The sequence below is a fragment of the Argentina silus genome (assembly GCF_951799395.1).
Source record: "Argentina silus genome assembly, chromosome: 7".
Taxonomy (NCBI): domain Eukaryota; kingdom Metazoa; phylum Chordata; class Actinopteri; order Argentiniformes; family Argentinidae; genus Argentina; species Argentina silus.
In genome coordinates this window covers 16,021,658-16,029,903 of record NC_139661.1, presented here as the reverse complement: position 1 = coordinate 16,029,903, position 8,246 = coordinate 16,021,658, and the positions used below count along the sequence as shown (strand labels likewise).

The 8,246-nt window shown below is 45.8% G+C and overlaps 1 protein-coding gene across 1 annotated transcript in view; it reads right to left on the bottom strand.

Moving 5' to 3' along the window:
• Nucleotides 1-7,821, bottom strand: part of atosb (atos homolog b) — a 23,468-nt gene extending 15,647 nt beyond the window's left edge. The window contains exon 1 of the mRNA XM_083673310.1: nt 7,487-7,821. The gene's annotated coding sequence lies outside the window, so the exon portion shown is untranslated. The remainder of the gene's footprint in view (nt 1-7,486) is intronic.
• Nucleotides 7,822-8,246: the final 425 nt, after the last annotated feature.

The following is an 8,246-nucleotide window of genomic DNA, read 5'->3' as shown; positions in this document are numbered from 1 at the left end:
AGTCCATGGTAGTGCTCAAGGGAGGCTGAATGGGGTGGAGACTGCTAGAGGGAGTCTTCTGGAGTTGGCCTTTACTTTGCGGCAAGCAGGGAGGATATTGCTGGAGAATCATTTATGCTTGAATGAAGTTAACAACTGAAATGTAGATAATGTTTGAAGGACTTTTATAATCTCCAGGAATGAGCTTGGTCTGAGGTGGTAACCCTAGAGAGGCTGTGTGTGTGTGTGTGTGTGTACACAAATATATATATATATATATATATGTATATATAAAAGTGAATTTGAGCAAATGTGTGTGTGCTTTTGCCTCTCACACACACGTGTATGTGTATGTGTGTTTGTGTGTGTGTGTGAGTGTGTGTGTTTGTGTGTGGAGGGTTGTTTGTTGGCAGATAAGCTAGAAAAGCTGGAAACAGAGACAGGCCTGTTTTCCTATTAGCCTCTGACTGCACATTACCCTGCCAGAGAGAGAGACTGTGTGTGTGTGTGTGTGTGTGTGTGTGTGTGTGTGTGTGTGTGCGCGTGTGTGTCCACTAAGAACTGCTGCCTTCTAAACAATTGAAATAGGCTTCCAGCTGTTTGACCACAAACATAGCACCAGCTACTCTTTCAACCTCCCCCTAAACATCGACCTGTACTCTCTTCATCCACTCCTCCATCTCCACCACTACTCTGTCCATCCTCCACTCCTCCATCTCCACCCCTACTCTGTCCATCCTCCACTCCTCCATCTCCACCCCTACTCTGTCCATCCTCCACTCCTCCATCTCCACCCCTACTCTGTCCATCCATCCAATCCTCCATCCTATCCATACTCTCTCCATCCAACTCTATTCATGCCTCGACATATAGAACATCCATCCACACCAGTGGAGGCTGGTGGAGGTAGAAATCGGAGGACGAGCTCATTGTGATGCATGGAATGGAATGAGGAATACTCATTCCATTCCATGTATCCATCCATCTGTCCATCTCATTCCCCCACCCCTCTACCTTTCTACACAGTTAATCTATCCCTCCTCCCTGTATCTATCCACCAATCCATTTCTTTCCATACTCTGTCCACCCATCCAGGAACACACAGGACATGGAGAGAGAGAGAGAGAGGTAGAATGAGATATATAGAGGGATAGAGGGATGGAGAGAGAGAGGTAGAACTAGAGAGATAGAGGGGTAGAGGGATGGAGAGATAGGGATAGAACGAGAGAGATATGGAGGGGTAGAGGGATGGAGAGATGGGGTAGAATGAGAGATATATAGGGATAGAGGGATGGAGACTTGGTGACAGCCTCTGGCAGTTCAGAGCCTGGAATGTTCCATAGAAATATGTGGCCTATTCATGGACAGCAGGAAATAAGCCCTCTCTCTCCCTCCCTCTTCTCCCTCCCTCCCTCCCTCTTCTCCCTCCCTCTCTCTCTCTGTCCCTCTTTCTCTCTCTCTTGCTCCTTCCTCTCCCCCCACCCATCTGTCTTTTTCAGGCCCTCTTAGGCCAATTCTCTTACTTTTTGTCTGTCCATCTCCTTCCACCTCTCTCTCTCTCTAAGTACTTTCATGCCTGTATGTGTGTGAGATTGAACAACGGTATATGATTTGTTGGTGTCATAACTTGCACAAACTGGTAAAAACTGGTAAACTGGTATAGTATGTGCCAACTGGTGTCTACACCAGCCAGTGATCTGTGAATACAGTATGTTGGTGGTTGGTGTGTGTGTGTCATGTGTGTTGTATGTGTAAGTGTGAACAGGACTGCCATGAATACCCTGTACTATTAATAGATTAATGAACATAATCAGGTGTTGGAAAAGGAGCCCTGTCCAGTGGCTCAGCACAGTCTGTTCGTATAGTGAATGTGACGCAGCCAAGATGACCTCAAAACCACACACACACACACACACACACACACACACACACACACACACACGTACTGAACTAAGACAAAACTATACTGGTTTATGTTTAAGTATGTTAAGGGTGTGTGGGTGTATTTACCCCTACAGCACACACACACACACACACACGAAGAGTGACAAGTGTGGAATCATTCAATCATCAGACTAGAGTTTATAGGTATGCATCAGACATTCCAACAGGAATCTGCACAAATTGACCCCTGCCTGTTTCAGAGCAAAACAAAGCAGTGAACTGACCGTAAAACAAAGTGACTGACCCAAACCAAAAGGGACCAAGTGAAAACAACAACCAAATCTAATCGATGGCAGAATCTAAACAACGTGACACAATCCAACCCACCAAAGACTAAATACCCCCATGCATCAAAATCAAATCAACAAGTGAATGCTGCACTGTGTCTGCCCTCTGCACATGTGTTGGAGAGGGACAGTGTCAATGATGTCCTGTTCATATGATATTGCTTGTTTTGTTGTGAAACAAACAAAGTTGAACTCTCCAAGACCCTGAACACACTGCCAGTTCAGACATGCTGCCCCCGAATCCACTCAGCTGTGGCAGTAACACTCTGCAGACAAACATGAACACACACACACACGCACACGCACACGCACACGCACAGGCACACACGCACGCACGCGCACACACACACACACACACACACACACACACACACACACACACACACACACACACACACACACACACACACACACACACTATTCTCTGCGGTTTGTGTTCATTAGCATGCCATGGCCTCTGCCAAACCAAACCCCCCGACTGTCGAACGTCTGGATGGAGAGAAGAAAAACAGAAGAAACAAAAAAGTGAGAGAGAGAGAGAGTTTATGAGAGAGGGGAAAGAGAGAGTCAGAGATCGTGATAAAATAGAGAGAGAGAATCGGCTCCTCTAAGCTCTAAGGGTTGACCCACATAATATGTCAGGTTCAATGGCTCTGCCTTTCAATGGCTCTGGGGGTAGCATGACACTGTTGTACTGTAGAACCATATGGACAGACACTATATGACACATATATGACACAATATTAATACGGATTATCTCTACGACTGTGTTGTCTTGTAGCTGATGTTACTTTGACCAGAATCATTGATTCTTCATAAGGGAGAGCTACAGTATCGGCTTACACATTACACACTCACCGGACACTTTATTAGGAACACCACACTAATACCTTTGCTCTCAAAACAGCTTCAATTCTTCGTGGCGTTGATTCCACAAGATGTTGGAAACATTGCTTTAAGATTCTGGTCCATGATGACATGATTGCATCACGCAATTCCTGCAGATTTTTCAGGTGCACTTTCAAGTTATGAATCTCCCGCTCTACCATGTCCCAAAGGTGTTCTATTGGATTCAGACCCGTTGACTGGGAAGGCCACTGAAGAACACTGAACTCATTGTCATGTTCATGAAACCAGTTTGAAATGACTTTTGCTTTGTGACTTGGTGCATTATCATGCTGGAAGTAGCCATAAGAAGATGGTTAAATTGTGGCCATGAAGGGATGCACATGGTCAACAACAATACTCAAATAGGCTGTGGCATTCAAGCGATGATTGATTGGTATTAACAGGCCCAAAGTGTGCCAAGAAAACATTCCCCACACCATTACACCACCTCCACCATGACAAGGTGTACAAGGTGTTCTAATAACGTGTTCGGTGAATGTACATTCCATCACACACACACACACACACACACACACACACACACACACACACACACACACACACACACACACACACACGCACACACACACACACACACACACACACAGGACTGCCCTGTCATCATGACATGCCATGAATACCCTGTACTATTAATAGATGAATGAACATAATCAGGTGTTGGAAAAGGAGCCCTGTCCAGTGGCTCAGCACAGTCTGTTCATATAGTGAATGTGACGCAGCCAAGATGACCTCAAAACCACACACACACACACACACACACACACACACACACACACACACACACACACACACACACACACACACACACACACACACACACACACACACACACACACACACACACACACACACACACACACGCCTTGTGCTCCATAGTGTATCGCTAGATGCATACAACTACAGCAGTCATGTACCTCCTGAGGGTGTTGTAATGGTTACCAGTCAACCCAGCTGATCCCTCCAGAGTGGGGGAGGATCATCCAGCCCATCCCGAACATATTTACCATGAAATGTAAGCCCACTTACCCTATACTGCTGGGCTTTGATAGGCTTAGCTTAGCATTGGACCTATCATTTTATATAAGCCAGTTATTTGAGGAGCACTATGTCTCAATCCCTGAGGCTCGGCCTTGACGTGTGTGCGTGCGCACACGCATGCACACACACACACACACACACACACACACACACACACACACACACACACACACACACACACACACACACACACACACACACAGTCAGTGCTTGCAGTCATGAATGCTCTCTGTAGTTCAGAAGTTGAGAGTGGTACACGAGTAAGCATGAGACTTACTAATGAATGCTCAAGAGCCAGAGTGGTGTGTGATGTGTGTGTGTGTGTGTGTTCACACAGAGCTGGAGATAGCCTAGCTCTCATCTGTGTTTTTGGTCTCCAGTGTAATCCTAAACTCTGTTGATTTATTCAGGAGTGAAGCCTAATCTCTAATCTGTTCTCAGATCTGTGTTTATGCCTACACTGTCCGAAAGGAACAAGATACCCAATATTCAACAGATAAAGCAGATCAACTCAGGTGAATATCCACAGAGCGACAGAAAGACAGACACACGCACGCACGCACACACACACCACACCACACACACACACACACACACACACACACACACACACACAGTTGCTAAGAGTAGCATCACTATAACCCTTGTCCTTTTCTGTTTGCAGGGCTGTTAAGTGAACTAACTGACCTTTCCAGGTCAACCTAGTCTTCTATTCTATGATGTGTTTATGTGTGTGTGTGTGTGTGTGTGTGTGTGTCTGTTTGTGTTAGACAGCAAGTCATGGGGTAAAAGGGAGGGTTTGAGGGTTACAGTGTTCCCAGTTAAGACTGTTTGAATGCTATTTAAAGAGCTATTTACCCAACCCACACACACACACTCACACACCAGGTGAGATAAAAAGTTAAGATTAACTTGGAGCACACACTGTGACTATTCTCGATCAGTGGTGGGCAAAGTACAATGCACATGCACACACACACACACACACACACACACACACACACACACACACACACACACACACACACACACACACACACACACACACACACACACACACACACACACACACACACACACACACACACGCCCCCTTTCACCTGGTCTTAGTGTCTCTGTGTCCTCTACTGAGTTTCATCTTCCAGGCTAACCCTACTCCACCCACTCCCAGGGCAGATAAGGCCATTCTACACAGTAATGGGGTGGAGCACATATCTAATGGGATTTACACATAACAATCCCTGTTTGTTTGTAGAACGATGACACACTACAATCCCCCTAGCAGGTTATTTGGTACTGCCCAGACACAAACGATGTCAGGCAGCTACAGAGCCTGATAAACAACATTCAGTTCACTCACACACACACACACACACACACACACACACACACACACACACACACACACACACACACACACACACACACACACACACACACACACACCACAGTGGTGGTCACTACTGGAACTAAATCACATAATCATGTGTAATCTCCCGCATCAAATCCTACAGAGACGAGACACATGAGCGCGGCCTACGTGATAAGCCTTCAGTTCCGTACTCACCACTACTCAAATACACTGTGCAGGAGCAGGACGCCTGTGTTACTATGGACACATAGCCAGCCAGGCCCTGGCCCTGTGACATCACTAGTGATGATGACGGCAGCATGTTAACAGTACTCCATTTGTCTTCTGAATGTTGACAGCTAGGCAGCCATTTTCTTCAGGCTCCCTGATTTATCTCTTTGTCCAAAATGTGATATCAAAGCTGGCCCGGATATCAAAGCTGGTTAGGACAAGGAGAGAAGGAAGGGAGGCAGGGGGGTGGTATGTGTGGGGGGAGGGGGGGTGTCAAATACACCTGACCTCGGCTTGGCAACCGCAACCACACAACCTGACACTAGCCTTCGTGATGAAGGACAAAGCTAGGATGGATAACACTTACATTAATTTGTCCAGGAAAAGCTAAGACATAGGCTTAACTTCAAAGACTCCTATGAAATAAGAACAATGTTGCTGGGTTTCACAAATGATAGAGGGAGAGAGAGAGAGAGAGAGTGGCAAGAGAGAGAGAGAGAGAGAGAGAGAGAGAGAGAGAGAGAAAGAGAGAAAGAAAGAAAGAAAGAGAGAGAGAGAGAGAGAGAGGAGAGAGGGTTGCAAGGTCAGGTCATAGATAAGAATGTATACTTGCAGCATTTGAAAGGACATTCTCAGGTGTGTGCGTGCGTGTGCATGCGTGTGTGTAATGTATCATGCATCATGCCGTGCCTGCTGCCTATGAGGACAAAGGGAGAGACCCTGCAGCTCTTCAGAATCAAACCAGTCATCTCAATGCATAAACTGGTCTGTATTTGTGAACAGAGAAAGACCTGCAAAACTGATAGCTATATGCTGGTCCACTGATCTGCAACATTGTAGCTGTTTATGGTACAGTTCACATTCCCCCTGGCAGATACACCTCCAATGTCAGAACAATGAAACTCAGTTCTATGGAGGGGGGTTCTCTCTCCTAAGCTTATAGTTATATTAATAACGTTTATTCTACCAACATGATACCGTCATCATCAGTCCAAAGATTTATGGCATGTGGTGACGCCCCTCCCTCGCTCACATAAAGCCTGCAGGCTACAGTACCACGTAAATGCATCTGTATGTAGTTAAGGCAGGCATGCGTGCGCCAGACTAGATACACGCCCATTTATAATGGCAAGAGGGATTTGGACTTCATCTCCTTGTCCTTCAGCGCGCACGCACATGCCACACACACGCGCGCGCACGCACGCACGCACACACACACACACACACGCACGCACACACACACACGCACGCACACACGCACACACGCACAGACACACACACTGCTGGAGAAAAGAACGGTGATGGCAGACAAAGCGGAGGAACGCCCCCTACGTAGACACACTGTGGCAAGTGTGTGTGTGTGTGTGTGTGTGTGTGTGTGTTAATCTAGTATCATTGTCTTGGCTGGTATTTGCTCAGATTCCAACAGGGGTGTGAAAATTGTAACGTTAACATATTACGTTTGGAAACCTACACAATATCCATCTTAATCAATACACATATACCTATTTACATACCGCTTCTTATTTTGATAGGTTGAATCATCTACATTTTGTACAATCCACACAACGACTTACTATATGTCATAAATAATAGGTGGTCATGATACTACAATAATGTAACCGTTAGTACACGAACACGCGAAAAAATAAAATAAAGCTGAAAAGCAAACAGACAGCACTAGACCTACAGTTATAAGAACAAAATGCCAGTGAGACAGTGACCATAAAAGCTTTGTTGTACTCACCAGAGCAGCACCTACAGGAAAGGATCGCAGGCCTGGCACTTACAGGGTTAAAATTGCAAGCAGGCCAACACTTCCCTTCGTTTCAGAAACGGAGTATTTAATAGTCGTTTATCTATACGGGACTATCGATTGCCTTCAAATCAAGAGTCTCTGTTTGAATTCAAAGATCAATAGAAGAGCGTTAGCTTCTGGAACTTGACGGCAACGGTGATCAGTCTCTTCTTCTCGTCTCTCCGCTTCTCTTTTAGCCACATCGCTGGCTTGCTGGCTTGCTTGCTGGCTACGTCTCTATGCTTTCCTGTATTCAGCTGTTTTTTGACGAAGCCCTCGGCTCGCCCATGAAAAAAACGACTGTCCCTTTAACCAACGATGTTTCCGGGGTTTGCTGAAAGATAAATATGAGGAGGGGTTTACGAACAGCTGGGTACCTGTCATTTAAGCGATTGGTCGCTGGAACTTCCGTAAACCAACCAGAACTCAGAATTTACGCCCTTTTTTGATTAAACAAATATATTCAAAAATATCGGAACATCATTGGATGATAGGTTGGTGACGTTTAGCACGGACACGCCCAGTACACGTGCTATTTGTCCCCCCCCCACCCCCCCATCGAGAGGCAGTGAGAGAGAGAGATGGAGTTGTGGCTTTCAATATCTAAAGCGACTGTACATGTTGCAAATCGTTTGACTAAAAAGTCATGGAGTCTATGTACAATCAACATTTTCCAAACCTTTTATTAAATCTGACAAACCTTCGACTG